Source organism: Theropithecus gelada, chromosome 5 (assembly GCF_003255815.1).
Source record: "Theropithecus gelada isolate Dixy chromosome 5, Tgel_1.0, whole genome shotgun sequence".
Classification (NCBI taxonomy): domain Eukaryota; kingdom Metazoa; phylum Chordata; class Mammalia; order Primates; family Cercopithecidae; genus Theropithecus; species Theropithecus gelada.
Genome location: NC_037672.1, coordinates 35,182,200 through 35,201,157, shown reverse-complemented (window position 1 = coordinate 35,201,157; position 18,958 = coordinate 35,182,200). Strand labels below are relative to the sequence as shown.

Here is an 18,958-nt window from a genome sequence, read left to right as displayed (position 1 = left end):
ATTTCAGGTAACATCTCCTAGTTGCAACCTCCACAGCTCTGGAGTCATAACCCCAAGGAGAAATAGGGTGAGGAGCGACTATAACAAACTAAACAGTGTATGTACTGCCCAAAAAAGGCAGCCAGTTTTCCAATCCTTTTTTTTTTTTTTTCCTGAGATGGAGTCTCACTCTATTGCCCAGGCTGGAGTGCAATGGCAGAATCTTGGCTCACTGCAAGGCTTAGACCGCAACCCGGCTTCAAGCGATTCTCCTGCCTCAGCCTCCCAAGTAGCTGGGATTACAGGCATGCACCACCATACCTGGTTAATTTGTATTTTTAGTAGAGATGTGGTTTCACCATGTTGGTCAGGCTGGTCTTGAACTACTGACCTCAGGTGGTGCATCAGCTTCGGCCTCTCAAAGTGCTGAGATTACAGGCATGAGTCACCCCACCCAGCCTCCAATCCATTTAGACTTGCTTTGGCAAGTGTGAATGCAGTACTATCAGGCCTTCTGACTTTTTTTCAAGAGAAGCTAAAATCCCTATTTTAAAATAAAAAATATACATTTTGAAAACTAAAACATTTCTGTGTTCTGAATCATACGGTGAACTTTTTGCCTTCCTGCTACTCACAGGCAGTTAGTCTGTGACCTCTGCTTTTAGAACTATTAATACTTTTTGTGTATTTCACTTACCTTTTACATTGATATTATTCTGTGCTTTTCAGATAAGTTTTAACAGCTTAATTTCATTGCTTTATAAGAAATCTATTTCTAGCTGTTGCTTTTGCATTTCTACCTCTCTATCTTTTGCTTCTCCAAATCCCTCTTCCATTTTTTTCTTGATGTCAGAAGAGCTTTTAAAGCTAATTATCTATTTTAAGTATAGCATTTTTCACAAAAAGGAAAAAATGGAACTACACAGTATTTTCAAGACACATCACAAAGAAATTCATTTGCTCACGTGTTTAGTAAACTCAACTACAGACATACATGAGAAGAATTGACACATTAAAGTGGAAGCAATGAATTTATATACAGTGAATGTATTTTGTCTATAAATCCATTGGGCAAAAGTTAGGTTTTCTTTCATCTCTCTTAGTAATAAATTTTCTTTTCTTTTTCTTTACAATTCAACTTTTGTTTCAGACTCAAGTGGTATATATGCAGGTTTGTTACTTGACTCTGAGGCTTGAGGTGTGAATGATTCCATCACCAAGTGGTTAGCGTAGTAACCAATAGGTCGTTTTGTAGCCCTTACCCCCTACTCCTTTCTCCCCATCTAGAAGTCTCCAGTGACTACTGCTGTCATCTTTATGTCCGCGGGTACCCCGTGCTTAGTTTCCACTTGTGAGAACATGCAATATTTGGTTTTCTGTTTATGAGTGAACTCACTTAGGGTAACGACCTCTAACTGTGCCCATGTTGCTGCAAAGGACATCATTTTGTTCTTTTTTATTGCTGCATAGTATTCTATCTTGTATATGTACCACATTTTCTTTATCCATCCACTCTTGATGGGCATCTAAATTGATTCCACGTCTGGTCTGTGCTATTGCGAATAATGATGAGATGAATACATGAGTACGTGCATCTTTTTGGTAGAATGATTTATTTTACTTTGGGTATATGCCCATTAAAGGGATTGGTGGTTTGAATGGTAGTTCAACTTAGTTCTTTGAGAAATTTCCAAACTTCTCTTCACAGTGGCTGAACAAATTTACACTCCCACCAACAGTGCATAACCATTCCCTTTTCTCTGCAGCTTCACCAACATCATTTATTTTTTGACATTTTAATAATAATAGCCACTCTGACTGGTGTGAGGTTGTATCTTACGGTTTTCATTTGCATTTCTGATTTTCATTTGTATTTCATTTTTGGTGATTAGTGAGGTTGAGCATTTTTTTTTCTTATTTTTGTTGGCCACTGATATGTCTTGTTTTGAGAAATGTCTATTCATGTCCTTTGCCTACTTTTTAATGGTGTTATATGTGTTTTGCTTCTTGAATTGCTTAAGTTCTTTATAGATTCTGGATATGAGACCTTTGTCAGGTGCATAATTTGCAAATATTTTCTCCCATGCAATGATTTTTCTTAGAAACATTTTTCCATAGAAAAATAAAACTAGATTTTTAGGTTAGCAGTGGCAGAAACTACTGGATGTCAACAAATTTAAAATGCAAATTTTAAATTTAATATTAAAATAAATAGAATTTTTATATACTGTATATCTACAAAAATGCTCTTTGAGATTTTTTTAGACATAGATTTTTATCAAATATCACATAAAATCACACTACTCTGTTTCCTTGTCTTTCTGCAGTAATCCAGTGCAATTTTTTTGAAGATAATTTTGAATCATGAACTCAACATATGCAGTAATGCAAATAATTCAAATGAAGTGATGACAATATAAAACACTTATGATCAAGTTCAGGAGCATGTAGGCAGTGACAATTATGTTGTGACTGCCACCTGGCCAACAGTAATTTATTTTAAGATGAATTCCTCTTTCAGAAGAAGTGTAAAAATACACATATTAGTATTAATGAAATACTCTCATCTATAGTGCTTAAATGAGTTTCTGAAATATTAATTTTATAGAAAAACTTTTGTTAACTTTCCTTTAAACTTTAAAAATTTTTTAAATCTTATGTTTAAAAATAAATTATTTCCACAACACCATCAATTTTTGGTCAACAATTGAATTGACTGAATATTTTTCACTGCCCCTTTGTCTAGGGTAACCTGCAGTGCCATCCACTAAACTGCTCTCTCGCTTTGAGAAAGAATGAAGAAAACTTTCAAAGTAACTCACAGCTTGTAACAAAGAACTGAAAGGAGACAACATAATGAATATAAACATTTCAGATTTGATAAAAACAAACATTTACCTAAAGCTCTAGGTTGGGTACTTCAGGGAATTCAAATAGTAATAAAAATATTCCAGGCGGGCCACGGTGACTCATGCCTGTAATCCTAACACTTTGGGAAGTCGAGGCAGGAGAATCACTTGAGGTCAGGAGTTTGAGACCAGCCTGGCTTACATGGTGAAACCACGTCTCTACTAAAAGTACAAAAATTGGTTGGGTGTGGTTGCAGGCACCTGTAATCCCAACTACTGGGGAGGCTGAGGCAGGAGAATCACTTGAACCCGGGAGGCAGAGGTTGCAGTGAGCTGAGATCGCGCCATTATACTCTAGCCTGGATGACAAGAGCGAAACTCTGTCTCAAAAAAAATAAAAAATAAAAAATAAAATAAAATAAATAGATAAGTATTCCAAGTGTGCAGAATGCAAGACTGACTGACAAGAGTATTCAATAGAGGTAAAAAATCAAAGGGCAGTAGGAGAATCAGGAGAGAGTATTATAAATTCCTGAATATAAGATACATCATTTCCCCCAAATAAATAATGCCTCAAAACAAAAGGTCCTTATTATCAAAATGTTAAAAAAGCCTTCTCTGAGGCATCACAGTGTAATACTTAATGCATGTACTTTGAATTCACATTATCTCTGTTCAACATCTGATTATTTACTGCTCGTGAGTTCTTGGATAACCTTTCAGTTTCATCATTGGCTAAAAGGGAGATACTGATATTACTTACCTCCTAGCCCTGTTGAGAGAATTTACAAAGCTAATAATGTGTCACGATGCCTGGTACAAAAATATATGTGTCATAACATATGTATTATTTCTATATTTCCTCCCATTATTGTACATTAATCTGAATGGCAAAGTACTAAATTCCTGAGGTTGAAGAGGTATCTGCACTCTCATGTTTATTGCAGCACTGGTCACAATATCTAAGATATGGAATCAACTTGTGTCTATCAATGAATCAATGGATAAAAACAATGTGGCATGTATTCACAACAGAATATTATTCAGCCTTAAAAAAGAGGAAAATCATGTCATTTGTGACAATGTAAATGAACCTAGTGGGAATTATGGTAAGTGAAATAAACAAGGCACAGAAAGACAAATACTGTGTTATCTCACTTACACATGTAATCTAAAAAAGCTGAATTTATTGGAGAGTGGAATGGTACTTACCCGGCTGGGAAACGGGGGAGTTGGGAGTGATACTGGCGAAAGGATACGAAATTTCAGTCAGATAGAAGAAATAAGTTCAAGAGATCTAGCATACAATAGGGTGATCAAAGTTAATAACAATGTATTGTATTCTCAAAAATCCCTGAGAAAGTAGATTTTAAGGGTTCTTACCACAAAGAATGTAAGGTAGAGCATATGTTAACGATCTTGTTTTACCCATTCTACAACATAAACATATTCAAAACATGTTGTCCATGATAAATATATACATTTTTATTTGTCAATGAAAACTTTAGGCCGGGCACAGTGGCTCACGCCTGTAATCCCAGCCCTTTGGGAGGCTGAGGCGGGCAGATCACGAGGTCAGGAGATGGAGACCATCCTGGCTAACATGGTGAAACCCAGTCTCTACTAAAAATATACAAAAAATTAGCAAGGTGTGGTGGCAGGCGCCTGTAGTCCCAGCTACTCGGGAGGTTGAGGCAGGACAATGGCGTGAACCCGGGAGGTGGAGCTTGCAGTGAGCCCAGATTGCGCCACTGCACTCCAGTCTGGGCGACTCCGTCTCAAAAAAGGAAACCAAAAAAAGCAAAACAAAAAAACTTTAAAAAAGAATTTACCTTTTTCCAGGCTTAAAAGAAAGCTTGTACCTAAAGCAGAGAATAAGCTACTGAACAAATAAATATGAAGACATGAAGAAAAACGCCTAAGCCAAAGTTCCCCAGAAAATACAGCCTGAGACAAAAACCTATATGTGAGCACTTTACTAGGGAGTGGATCCCAGGGAGCAGGGCTGAAGGATGGGGCTGAGATGGAATATAGAAAGGCAAGGAAAAAAATATATCATAAACATGTCTGTAGTGGCCAGGCTTGGTGGCTCATGCCTGTAATCCAGCACTTTGGGAGGTTGAGGTGGGCAAATCACTTTAGGCCAGGGGTTTGAGACCAACTTGGTCAACCTGGAGAAACCTTGTCTCTACTAAAAATACAAAACTAGCCGGGCATGGCAGGGCATACCTGTAATCCCAGCTACTCAGGAGGCTGAGGAAGGAGAATCACTTGAATCTGGGAGGTGAAGGTTGCAGAGAGCCGAGATTGCGCTACTACATTCCAGTCTGGGTGACAGAGTGATGAGACTATGTCTCAGAAAAAAAAAAAAAAAGCCCATAGTGTTGAAGTCGTTGAATGTTAAAATTTGAAAATGTGAATCAAAATATTTCATAAAATATAAGTGGAAAAAGTATATTTTAAAATATAATTTTACTTCTATAGATAACCATGTAAATTGATAAATAAGTAGACATTTGCTCATTTCATCTATATACCTAATTTTCATATTTGGCAAAAGCAATACTGGATTTTCTTTTAGAAAAAAAGGGAAAGATTATTTTAAATTCTGTTGTGTAAATAATTCTGACTATCGGAAATTTGGAAAGTCTTGAGAAGGAGGTAGGATTTGAATCAAATCTTGAAGAATAATTTGAGAAAATAAACTAAAACTAAATGCATTGAGTGGTTACTATTTTTCAGGTGCTATAGATATATAATCATATTAAATTCTCATTGTATTATTATTCTCACTTTACTTATGGGGAAACTGAGGCTCAGGTAAGTTAATGAATTTGCTCAAAAAAATGCTGCAACCTATACTGGTTCCATTTTGAATGCAGCCTTTTCCAAGCCTTCTACTTTTTCCAAGAGACAAAACAGTGCAGAATGGATCCTGGAGAAGACTGGGTTGGAATTCTGCCTCCCCTACAGTCTCAATTGTTTGATTTGTGTAAAACACTCAATTTTTCTGTCTCTTAGGTTTTCTTATCAAGGAGATAACAACATCTCACCAAGGAACTGTTGAGATACTTAAATGAGCTCTTGTAAGTAAAATGCCTGGAACAGCAATTGGCACATAGTGCTCAATGGGTATTAGCCATCATGTTGTAAGAAAAACTAGGAGGAGGAAAAGGAGGGAGAGAGGAGAGAAGAGAGTGAGGAGGAAGAGGAGAGGTGGAAGATTTTCACTATCTCAAATTGTCTCCTTGACAAGTAGAGTGCATTCGGGAACAAGGGTTCACAACAGTAAATACATAGAGAAGCATAGACACATCTTTACCTGTTTTTTTTACTAAAACTCTGGGAAAAATGGGCAGGAGCTGGTCATTGTGGAATCATTCCAGCCTAGATGAAAATTACTGGGAATATATGTTCCAGTGGTCTTGAAAGTAAACAGATTTTCATACCTTTTTTTTTTTTTTTTTTTTTTGAGATGGAGTTTCGCTCTTGTTGCCCAGGCTGGAGTGCAATGGTGAGATCTTGGCTCACTGCAATCTCCACCTCCCAGGTTCAAGTATTCTCCTGCCTCAGCCTCCTGGGTAGCTGGGATTACAGGCACGCACCACCATGCCCCACTAATTTTTTGGTATTTTTAGTAGAGATGGGGTTTCTCACCATGTTGGCCAGGGTGGTCTCCAACTCCCAACTTCAGGTTATCTGCCCGCCTCTGCCTCCCAAACTGCTGGGATTACAGGTGTGAGCCACTGTGCTTGGCCCATACCTTAATCCTTGTTAAGCCAATTTCCCTGTGTACTTTGCTCTCTGAATACCTCACTGTGAAGGCTGCGAAATAAAAAATTTATTCCCTAAGGATATAGCCTAACTGTGTTCAATGTATTCACTATTTACTACTTAACTTCTTTAAGTTTCAATTAAACCTATATTTATAAAATTGAAAAAAGAATTTTAACTCACACATGTTGTGTATACACAGCATATATGTTAGGTATTTGGCTAGAGTCTGGCGACTATCGATCAATTAATGAAATGTAGCTTTTGCCATATTTCCTCAGACATCTTTATTTTCCTCCATATATTAAGATTCATTAAACCAGAATACATCTTATAACTAATGTAAACATTCAATAAGTGAGCACTGTTCTTCTTTGTTTCCCGGGGCTATTATGAAGTCATTGTTGTACCTTGTAGCATTTACCTTTATTTCCCCTTAGAAAACACTAAATCCAGAGATTGCATTGTATTTGGTAACCACTGTATTTTCAAAATGCCAAACAGAGATTAATAATTTTTAAACAATAAATGAGTGAATAATAATCAAAGAACTAAGATATTTTTGCGAAGAGGGAGAAAGACAATTTCTCAATTAGTTTATAAAATCTAGCAAGCAAAGTAACTTGAGGACAAAGCAATGCTTGAACCTCCCAGACATAACTGATCTAATAATATTTATTTATAACCCACCTTGTTTAGATGGGTTACAATGATAAAAATAGAGCCAGGTGTGGTGGCTCACGCCTGTAATCTCAGCATTTCGGGAGGCAGAGGCAGGCGAATCACTTGATGCCAGGAGTTTCAGACCACCCTGGCCAACATGGTGAAACCCCGCGTCTACTAAAAATATGAAAATTAGCTGCGCGTGGTGGTACATGGCTGTAATCTTAGGTACTCAGGAGGCTGAGGCAGGAGAATGGCTTGAACCCAAAAGGCGGAGGCTGCAGTGAGCTGAGATCGCACCACAGTTCTCCACGCTCCAGCCTGGGCAACACAGCGGTACTCAGTTGAAAACAAAAACAAAAAAGAGATAAATAAATGAGAAGTATGTGAGAATTTGGAGAGGGAAAAGGGGAAAAGAAAACACACACACACACAACCGTAAAACGAAGCCAGAAAAGAGCCACATAAATAAAATTCCTCCTATAAATGCTATAGAAATCCAAAGGAATAGTTCCCGTGGTTTGGAAAATGTCAATAAAACTTTCCTGGTGGAAATGAGGTCGGCTATGAGGTGTTAAGTTCAAAAGGAACTGGATATTTGGTATCTCTAGCAAGACAGAGCTGCTTCAGAGTCTCCCCAGGGAAAGACGGTGCTTTTGGGCAGGTAGTGTGGGTGAAGGTGGTGACTGAAGAATCCTGAGGGCCCAGGTTCCTGGGAAGCCTCTCTCTTTCGGCACTTCACCAATTATCTCATTTTCATAATAAGGTCTGCACTTTCCTTAATTGCCTCACTTCCATCAACAGGAACAGGGGAAAGATAAATACATTTCACCTTTTAATGAAGAGAATTTCAGGTAGTCTGTGGGAGATGTTTATTTAAAAAAAAAAAAAAAAGGCTGGTAGGGGGCAGCGTCTCAGGTCTGTAATCCCCAGCACTTTGGGAGGCCGAGGCAGGTGGATCACTTGAAGTCAGGAGTTTGAGACCAGCCTGGGTAACAAGGTGAAACCCAGTCTATACTAAAAATACAAAAAAAAAAAAAAAAAAAAAAAAAAAAAAAATTACCTTGGCTGATGGTGCGCGTCTGTAATCCCAGCTACTTGGAAGGCTGATGTGGGAGGATAGCTTGGACGCAGAGGAGGAGATCCAATGAGCAGAGATCGCGCCACTACACTCCAGCCTGGGTGACAAAGTGAGACCCTGTCTCAAAAAAAAAAAAAAAAAAAAAAGTAGTTGGTTTGTATTATTCTTAGCAAACTATCACAAGAACAGAAAACCAAACACCGCATGTTCTCACTCATAGGTGGGAACTGAACAATGAGATCACTTGGACTCCGGAAGGGGAACATCACACACCGGGGCCTATCATGGGGAGGGGGGAAGGGGGAGGGATTGCATTGGGAGTTATACCTGATGTAAATAACGAGTTGATGGGTGCTGACGAGTTGATGGGTGCAGCACAGCAACATGGCACAAGTATACATATGTAACAAACCTGCACGTTATGCACATGTACCCTAGAACTTAAAGTATAATTAAAAAAAAAAAAAGTAGTTGGTTTGTGAACTTACTCGCAAACAACTGGGTTTTACGGACTCTTAGATATTTGGAGGTCTACAAGGGATTCTTGTAGATCCCCTATTTTCGTTCGCTGCCTCCTTTGTCAGAGTCCAGCTCAAAGGGGAAATGCCCCTCTGGGATCTAACCATCACAGGTGCAAGAAGGAACAAATTTACATAGAAGCAGCCTGGGGAAATTAGTGCCCTAGATGAGTCTTCAGTTTGAGAAACGCTGAGATAACACTTTAAGTACTTGGAAGAGTAATACTAATAATCAGTCGTGGCGAGGTTCCGCCCATTTGACATTCAACCCCCCATGAGTGCGCACAGACAAACCCACTGGCCAGGAGGAGCCAACGCAAGGTCCTGGGCATCTCCGTCCCGGGAAGGTGGGTAATGCCCTTGTCGCTCTGGGCTCCAGGGCGCGCCCCCGCAGCTTCCCCAGCGGGGTCTGGCGCCTCCGGGCCAAGGTGCGCCAGGTGGCGAGGGTGCCAGGCGCGGCCAAATCGCGGCGGTCTGAGTCAGTCGCCCAACTATGCTGCGGAACCAGGGCGGCCGGCTGGGCCGCCCCCGCCGTTGAGCTCCGGCTTCCCCCGCGCGGGTCGCCTGCTCCCCGCCCCCGCGGGCCGAGAGGAAGCGACTGCCTAGGCGAGGCGCGGGAGCACCTGAGCAAGGCGCGGGCGCCGGGCTCGGCGTTTCCGGAGCTGAGCGCGGGTCCGCGGCCCGCGCTCTCCGCGCTCCCCGCCTCCAGGTGCGGCGGCCGCGACGCGCCGGCCCCACTAACAGCGCCGCCCGTGCGGCCGCCGCCAGGCAGCAGAGGCGGCTGCGGACAGCCAGCGGGGACCGGGAAGGAGGAGGCCTGGCGCCTCGGGCAGAGGGGCGAGGACCGAGCGCCCAAGGCTAGGAGGGACGCTGGCCCTGGGCTTCCCAGCGCCGCCTCACCTCGCTTTTAGAACTCCGCGACCCGCGCGCAAGGCGAGTACCCAGGGCCTCGGGAGGGCTGGGCCGGGATGGCCAGCGCCGGGGTGGGAGGACCCTGTCTGGAGGGGTTGGGGCTTTTCGACACTTCACCGGGTAAATTTCCTGAGCGCAGAGTGCTCGGCGCTGGTGTCCGCCCCTTGGATTTCGCGTGTGGGCGTCTGAAAGGAAACCAGAAGCCGGTAAGTGATCCAAGAACTCCACTTCTGGGATTTGACCCGGGAGGGTGACGATCCGGGTAGACAGCTAGACCCTCCCTCCATTCCTCTCCCCCACCTCCAAAGAAGAAGAAGCTGTAGTGAGTTTCAGGCACCAAATTATTTACTCGGTAGAGATCATGACTTTGCCTGGGTGTCTGTGCTGCCCTGCACCCTGCTTGTTATACACGTTAAGACGACTGGCCTGTTAATTAACTTTAATTACGATCATTTGGCCTCCACCTGCCTGAACCCGATCCCTTACACGGGAACCTGTATGCAGTGAGTTTACCAGATTGATCTTTCTTGTTTACTTTTGGAGACAGTTCTCTGGGAGAAGTGGTGTCCATCCTATTTAATAAAGTAAGTTTTATTTTCTCTAATTCTGGCTTGTTTTCTTAAACACTTCTCCCACCTTGAGGTGATCTAGAGTTATTTTGATTTGGGGAAAGGGTTCGTGGAATTATATAGCCTTTGATAATCAGAGGAAAATACAAGAAAATAAGCTAGTTTGTGTGGAATAATGACATCTTAGGCTGTTGTAAGATAACTATCCTGATAGCAAATTCTTTTCTTTTCTTCTTTTTTTTTTTTGTTGCAAGCTTGTCCTTGAAGTAGGCTGTTCGGTAGAATGCAGCCTTCGGTTAAAAAAAAAAAAAAAAAGAAGTGTATTGAAAATAAGCTATTTTTAAAAGTACATTTAATAGGATGTCATTGTTATTACCCATAATAGTACTGTACTTACAAGCTGAGTATTGATTTCCCTGCACTTAAGCACTCTACACCCCCGCGGGCTCATGGAACTTTGCCCATAAGTAATTGGAAGACGAAGTTATGGGTGTTTTAAAAAGGAAGCTAACTTTTTTAAGGAAAAGAGAGAAATACCTTTAAACTCTTATTGATGACTTCCATACACTTATAGGAGAAATATTGAGAGAAAATGCTCACGACATTCTTTGTCCAACAACGTTTAAAGAAGAAAAAAAAGTGGGTCATGGAACTAGGCTAGGGTTAAGTGCAAATATCTTCCTGGCTTCTTTCCAAACATATTTAACACATACACATTTAAGGTGGTTCCTAACACGAAGAGGGTTTTATATATATTTGTCAGTACTCAGAGATTTATTTAAATTAAAATATACCTAGAGGGTGACAGAGCTTGTTAAAACTTATTTTTATGGATGTGCATGTGTTTGTATTTTTTCTTCCTCTGTAAACCTGTCAGATTTTATGTGGCTTGTCTGTAAAAGGAGAAGCTGATGGTACATTTAAAAACAAATTCTTATTTTTCTAATATCACTGCCAGCTCCTTGCAGTGTAAGGCTCATGGGTATGCAATAATACTTATCAGATTCAACTATTCTTGGATATTGTGGGTAAGTATAGAACTCAGATTATAATGAATTACAGTTTTCTGAAGAACTTTTACATTAACGCATTGAAACTATGAGGTTTTTAAAGTCTAGTTAGGATTCTGAGTTATAGACTTCATGATATATGAGAAGGTTTTTTTTTTGTTGCTGTTGTTTTGTTGTATTACTTTCTAACCTACCTCCCTGCAACTGTGAGAAAGTTTGGTGAAAGTGACTATACAAATGCTAAGTATAAATGATAGTCATTGCTTTAATAGTTTTTTTTTTAGCACACATTTCCACCTGCCCTCATTTATTTATCGATACATTTCTTGGATACAATCTTTGCACATGCTACGTAGTGAGAATTTTGGGAATTCTTGGTGAAATATTAATTAGGTAGAGAACTTCTTAATAATCTGGGAAATATGTCTTAGCTTTGACCACATACGATGGATGTGAGATTAGAGGCTATGAGAGGCTGTCTTAATCTTTTCTGCAAAGTTCTTGACCTTGTAATTTATCATATTAGTTATTACTTCTAAGTATTGGACAGATTAAATATGTAATGGTAGTTAAACCATTTTGCTCACTTGTTTCTGTCTTTAAATGAAACAGTACTCAATGGTATTCTCACGTGATCCCTTCTAGTTAGAAAGTTGTCCTGTGAAATTTTGTTTCAGTTTCTGTTCAGCATAAGCTTACTTATTTACCCATGCTGCAGAGAAAAGAAAGGAGGCCTCATTTGGGTTGAAGTAGTCCTTTTGGGGGGCAGATGTGAGGTTTTTTTTAGAGTTCCTGAGAACTCATGAAGGATGATGGGGTCACTTCTCTATGTATTTAAAACAATGCTAAAATATAAAACCATGTGGAAATTAAGGTCATAAAATTGGATTTTTCTCACTATTAAAATTTAAGTGCTTTTTTGGAATATATCAAATTCTTTGCAAAAAGTTGTTTTTTGTGGTGTTTTTGGTATTCTTTATTGGCACTTACTGAGTAGTAATGAACTGATTGTCATATACATGCCATTTTCCTTTTCTTACAGTCATGTCTAATTTACCCTTTTAGATTGTAAACTATTGGAGGGAAGACTGTGTCTTCACTTTCTTTTTAGCCCTTAGCACTGTTGTCAAATCAAATAGTAGATGCTGTTACCTTGAATGCCAAATATCTCCCTGTCTTATCTTGGAGTGAGTAGTGTTGCTTAATATATATTGAATGAATACATGTAAAAAAAAAAAAAAAATGGACCAGTAAGGTAGGAGACGTTTTCTGAAATACCCTGTTTTTGTAAGAAAAATAAACTTTGACAGTTGCTAAACCAATAGGAATAAACCTTCAAACTCAGTTGGAAAAGAGGTCAGGGTACTATTTATAAATGCAAAGAGAGGAAACACAGTAGGCTATTCTGAAACATCTGGTTGTTTGTCTAAAAATATGACATACATTCAGAGAAATGGTGGAGTATACATTTATACAAAAGTTTTACAATTCTGCTTTTGTAGAAACTCTGGAAGAATAAATCATCCTCTGATATCCCAAGAATTATGGTTCTACCTTAGGGATCTCTCCATTAGAATTTAAAAAAAAAATTCTCAAATCCTAGTGAATTAACTTAAAATCTGGATGGACAGCTTGAAAGACAAAAGACTTACAGAAGTTAAGGAGATTATCAGGCATTTAACTTTTGTGATATTATCCAGAACACCTAAACCTAGGTATCTCCTATGCTACTGATATGTTCTTTTACTAAGTCAAGGAATTAGCACTTGTGGTTTTCACTGGATGGAAATTAATATTAAGTTTTAGTTTTTTTTATTGTGTTTTTCAGATTGCACTATAAGTAAAATAATTAAAACACAGCTTAGAAAATCCTTACTCCTTGATCCAAGCTACAAAATGATTTTGCCTAGAGCCTACCTATTTTCAGCTAAAATCTCCATTATTCTCCATCCAGAAGACACTAATTAAATGCTTGTTGCTTACCAGGCGCCGTTCTAAGATCTTAATGCATATGGGCTCATTTCATCCTCAAAATAGCCCTGTGAGGTAGGCGCTATTACTTTCCCTGCTTACAAATGACAACAGTGAGGCTTAGGAAAAGAGAGAAATTCTCCCAAGGCCTCGCAGGTAGCACATGGCAGAGCTGGAATCCCTGGTAAATCACTGTGCTTTGTGTCCCAGGTGTTAAGTCTTCAGGTGAAATTGTCATAATTCTTACAACTCTAACTACATCTGTACATTACTACAGTAATAAAACTATGTTAACTGCCATGTTAGGTGCATTGTGGATTTATTAGAAGAATGATTTACAGTGATAATTTAAAGGAATGTAATATTACTACGCAGACAGAAGAATTCCATTCAAACCGAGTGCAATAGAGTGGTATGAATATGATTAAAGGCAATATTGTATACAATGGGTAAATTAATAATAGCCAACATTTATGGTGCAGTTGTAACTCATGTCAGATAGTCTTATATATCTTAAATATTTGACTTGTTTAATTCTAACAGAAATACTACACGATATGGGGTATATTACCCTTGTTTTATAAATGAGAAAAACAAGCTTCAGGAAGTTAAATAACTTAATCAAGATACATAGTTAAAAAGTGGGGAAGCCTGGATTGGAATTCAGGCATTGTGCTATCTGTACTTACTGCCTGGGCGGAACTAATAAGGGATTGAGGAGGGATGGGATAGGCAGGGAAGCCTCATGAGTGTGGTGTTACCGTACTTGGAAGACTTGAATTGGCTCCCAAACGAGAGTAAAAAAGTCCAGGGATGTACAGGGATTTCAGTTTGAATAAGAGTTGAGACGCTGGCCCAAATCTTCTAGTCTGTCTTCTGATCTCCTTTTTTACTGGGTAAAAAGAACACATACTATAAAATTTACCATCTTAATCATTTTTAGTATATAGTTCAGTAACGCTAAGTATATTTACATTGCTGAGAAACAGATCTCCAGGCCATTTCCAGTTGGTAGAACTGAAACTCTATGCTTGTTAAACAACTCCTTACCTCTCTTCCCCCCTCTCATAGCCACGGTTCTACTTTCTATGAATTTGACTATGGTAGATACCTAATGTAAGTGGAATCATATATTTGTCTGTTTTATGACTGGTTTTTCACTTAGCATAATGACCCTCGGGGTTCATCTATATTGTAGCATATGACAGTATTTCACTCCTTTTTAAGGCTTCTTAGTATTTCATTTTGTGTATATACTACACTTTCTTTATCCATTCATCCATTCATAGACATCTGGGTTGCTTCCACTCCTTATCTACTTTTGCACTACATTTAATATTAAACCTTTAAGACCATAGTCAGGTATCTTTTTTTTATTAATACTTTCTTCTTCTTTCTTCTTTTTTCTTCTTCTTTCTTCTGCTTCTTTTTTTCTTTTTTTCTTGAGACAGCATCTTGCTCTGTCCCTGTAGTGGCATGATATTGGCTCATTGCAACCTCTGCCCCCTAGGTTCAAGCGATTCTCATGCCTCAGCCTCCTAAGTAGCTGGGATTACAGGCGTGTTCCATCATGCCCAGCTAATTTTTGTGTTTTTAGTAGAGATGGGATTTTACCATGTTGGCCAGGCTGGTCTCAAACTCCTGACCTCAGGTAATCCACCCGTCTGGGCCTCCCAAAGTGTGCTGGGATTACAGGCGTGAGCCACCATGCCTGGCCTTAATACTTTATTTTCTTCTCAAGCAGATTTGTATTTGTATTTGTTTATTTTGCCGTGACCATTGACTTCATGTGGGCAGTGAATACTTATTTTGGTCATATTTGGTTATTTGATTTTGGCTTCATATTGTTGCACTCTATCAATTGTACTATGGTCCTGTGTTAGCTGTCTTTCTGCGGTGATAGATGCAAAATAAATTTTAATAGACGAAATTCTACATTACCATTGCTTTATATAGCAATTACAAAGATGTTCTCCCTTAATTTGTCATTGGCTGTCAACTCTCAGGCAATTAAATGTAAATGAATGTAGGCTTCCAGGTTTAGCCACGTACATGGACACATATCAAACTTAAATGGTGTATACAACTTGAATTTGCAAGATATGGTATATTTAAACAGCATTTCCCTAGTGTGAATATAAGCGCTTATGAATAGCTAGACAAAGGAGAGGGAGACTATTAAGTCTTTGCTACCTCTTTACTATTAAATCAACTTTGTATCTACTATGAGGCATTACAGTTTACAGCACAGGTTGTGGAGTCTGACTCTCAGAAACACTTAGTGTTTCCACTGTTAACCTATTGCGTGACATTCAGCATGGGATTTTCCTCCCTGCAGCTGTGAGGAGTAAATGAGATCCTACACAAATGGTTTGCAAATACTCCGCAACTATTGGCTATTATTATTAGCAATGCAATTCTGAAGGAGAACGAAAGAAGATGGATGTGTTTTGTTGGATGGGAAAGGAGTAGTGATTGAGGTAGAGAACAGGGGCAGAGGAGGTAAGAGCCTGTGAGTGACCTCAGTTAAAAGAGATGACCACATTGAGGGAACTGGGCTTCCTGTAAGGGGTTTAATGGGGCTGGTGTTGCCACAGCAAGGTAGGTGAATGGATGGCGGAGGAGACAGATGCCAAATGACCAGTTTTATACTTTTTCTGGAGGCTAAGCACTCAGACTAGAAAAATAAGTTAGTAGGCCTGACCTTTATCCTTTTGCAGTCTGCTCTATACTGTGGGATAGAGCAAGGAATGCAACCATAAGCATATTTTCTCTAAAATACTTCCTCATCTACATGGTTCTGGGGAAGAGTCAGATTGAACATGTCTTTGTCAGTACTTGGAGTGATTATCTTGATAGTAGTTTGCTCAATGTGCAAATAACACAATACCTATTTCTGTATTTTGTGCTGAAGCAAAGGTGGTGTATTAGTCCAGTTGTGTTGCTATAAAGGAATACCTGAGACTGGGTAATTTATAAAGAAAACAGATTTATTTGGCTCACAGTTCTGTAGGCTGCACAGGTATGGAACTGGCATCCACTCAGCTTATGGTGAGGCCTCAGGAAGCTTACAATCATAGTGGAAGGCAAAGGGGAAGCTAGCATATCAGATGCCAGGAAGGAACAAGAGAAGGAGGAGGTGCCAGGCTCTTTTGAACAAGTAGATCTTGTATGAACTCATAGAGAACTCACTCATTACCATAAAGACCACACAAACCATTCATCAGGGATCCACCCCCATGACCTCCCACTGAGAGGTCCCCTCCTACTAGACCTACTTCCAACATCAGAGGTCACATTTCCACGTGAAATTTGGAGGGGACAAAACACCTAAACCATATCAGATGGACTTCTAGAAGACCTGTACCCTCAACTAGTTAGTTCAGCGTGCTGTCCATATGGAGACTTCCAATTTTCCAAGGAATTAGTGATTTCTCCACAATAAGTTTATTAGCAAATAATAATTTGTTATCTGATTTTGGCTTCATATTGCTGCATTATATCAGCTGTACTGTAGTCCTGCATGAACTGTCTTTCTACAATGACAGATACAACAATAAATTTTGATGAACTCAATTCTATATTACCACTGCTGTATATAGCAATTACAAAGATGTTCTTCCTTAATTTGTCATTGCCTCTTAACTCTTGGACAGTTACATGTAAATATATGTAGACTTCTAGGTTTAGCCATGTACGTGGACACTCATCAAACTGAAGTGGTGTATTACAGGGACACTTGAAGGCAGGGACACTTTTCTCTTTTATCATCTATAGTGTTGGGTACCGTATTGGGAACTGATTAATTATAGAGAGTTGAAGGAGTAAAAATCATACTTGAATTTTTTACCTGGGTACTATCGCAGAATGTCATAGTCACTTTTTCTGTCTACTGGCGTCACTTAGTCATTAAGACCAGTAAAAGCATTTTCTCAGGTATCTCTGAATCTAATCAAGGGATATAGTTCCAATCCATTGGGAACCAGTGTTCTGGAATACAACCAGCTCTCATTGTTATTGGAATCTGTAAGACTTGTATTGAAAATGTTGAAAAGTTTCATTATTCATTTAGCAGCCTAATTTGTAAATCTGTATTGATCCTCTGACTACTATTAAGCCCATTTTCTCACAAAGTTTCTAACTTTGCTAAGAATGTGTTTCTGATTTTTCAGTGATATGCTCCCTTTTTGTTTTAATGGATTGATCATATGACTGATACGATTGTACTATGCTGTTTTCCATCCTGTCACATATAGTCAGGCAAAGGGGATTCCAGAAGTTGTCTGACATCATAGTTTAATGAAGTAACCCTTGGTTTTCGGTTTTTTGCTTTCCTTGTTCAACTAGAAGATTGATGACAAAGCTCCACTGGTAATGGGTGGTGGGGAGGGAGTTTGGGAGGGGTTTACTGTAGTGGCTTTCCTTATTCAAGACATTAGGAGGGGGAAGCTTGTCCAACCTATTATTATTATTATTATTATTATTATTATTATTATTATTTGAGACAGGGTCTGGAGATCAGTGGTGCAGTCTCAGCTCACTGAAACCTCCTCCTCCTGAGCTCAAGCCATCCTCCCACCTCAGCCTTCTGAGTAGTTGGGACTACAGGTGTACACCACCACACCCAGCTAATGTTTGTATATTTTGGTTAGACACAGTTTCACCATGTCACCCAGGCTGTTCTGGAAATCCAAGGCTCAAGCAATCCGCCCACCTCTGCCTCCCAAAGCGCTGCAATTACAGGCATGAGCCACCTCACCCAGCCTGGCCCAACCCATGAGTTTTTAGAAGTCCCACAGATGGTTTAGGATGTTTCTAACTGATACCTCCTGCCCCACCCCTCACACTCAACTCCTGATTTGAGGACCTCTGTTAATGGTTAGATGAATTGGAGAAATCTGTGGTTGAAATCAATCTGCTCCATACTAGCTTGATTAAATAGACAACATTTTAAAACAATGTGCACCTTCCACTCCTCATCACAAAGCAAGGAAGTTATTCAGCAAACATTTATTGAGCTGAGCAGTGAACAGTAGACAAGATTCCTGCCTTCTTGGAGCAGTCAACAGATATCAGCAGTAGTAGATGCCATGGAGACATATAAAGCAAGGATAAGGAATGGTGAGTCACAAGGCATGCTTGTATAGCATAGATTAGGGAGGGACCACCTCTCTGAAGAGGGTGCATTTGAGCAGAGACATACCAAAGTGATGGAGTGACTGGAGACATAGGTGTATGCTGGAGAAGAAGGTTGGAAAGAGACAAGATCAAGAGGTAAGGTCTGAGGAAGGAACAGAAAGGAGGCGGGCTCTGAGGCTGTCACGTGATGGAGGGGGAAAGTCAGGGAAGATTAAGTTTGGAAGTCATAGGGAGTGATATGGTGTGACTTTCCTTATGACATTAATCATTCTGGCTCCTGTAGTGAGAATCTACTGCGTCAGGGAGAGGGGGCCAGGACAGAATCAGGAATATCAGTCTAAGAGGCTATTGCAGTGGTCTAAGAGAGATATGGTGGCTTAGGCTGGAATGTGAGCAGGGGAGATAGATAGTGTTACTGAATTCAGGATATAGTTTAAAGGCATAGCACAGTGAAGTAACAAGGTGCTGTTCATTGAGTGATATGGTAAGCTGG

The 18,958-nt window shown here is 39.7% G+C and overlaps 1 protein-coding gene and 1 long non-coding RNA gene across 3 annotated transcripts in view; one reads left to right on the top strand and one right to left on the bottom strand.

The window, feature by feature from the left end:
- Positions 1 to 9,860, bottom strand: part of LOC112625361 — a 30,252-nt gene extending 20,392 nt beyond the window's left edge. Inside the window, exons 1-3 of the long non-coding RNA XR_003119570.1 lie at positions 9,765 to 9,860; positions 8,329 to 8,467; positions 5,058 to 5,182 (exon numbers count right to left, since the gene is read on the bottom strand). This is a non-coding gene — a long non-coding RNA (uncharacterized LOC112625361). The remainder of the gene's footprint in view (positions 1 to 5,057; positions 5,183 to 8,328; positions 8,468 to 9,764) is intronic.
- ARAP2 (ArfGAP with RhoGAP domain, ankyrin repeat and PH domain 2) overlaps positions 9,580 to 18,958 on the top strand; it is a 178,692-nt gene continuing 169,313 nt past the window's right edge. The window contains exon 1 of one of the 2 annotated variants that reach the window (XM_025385218.1): positions 9,580 to 9,797. The gene's annotated coding sequence lies outside the window, so the exon portion shown is untranslated. Of the gene's footprint in view, positions 9,798 to 10,026; positions 10,361 to 18,958 lie in introns of those variants that run through there. The other variant, XM_025385219.1, reaches the window with a different exon arrangement.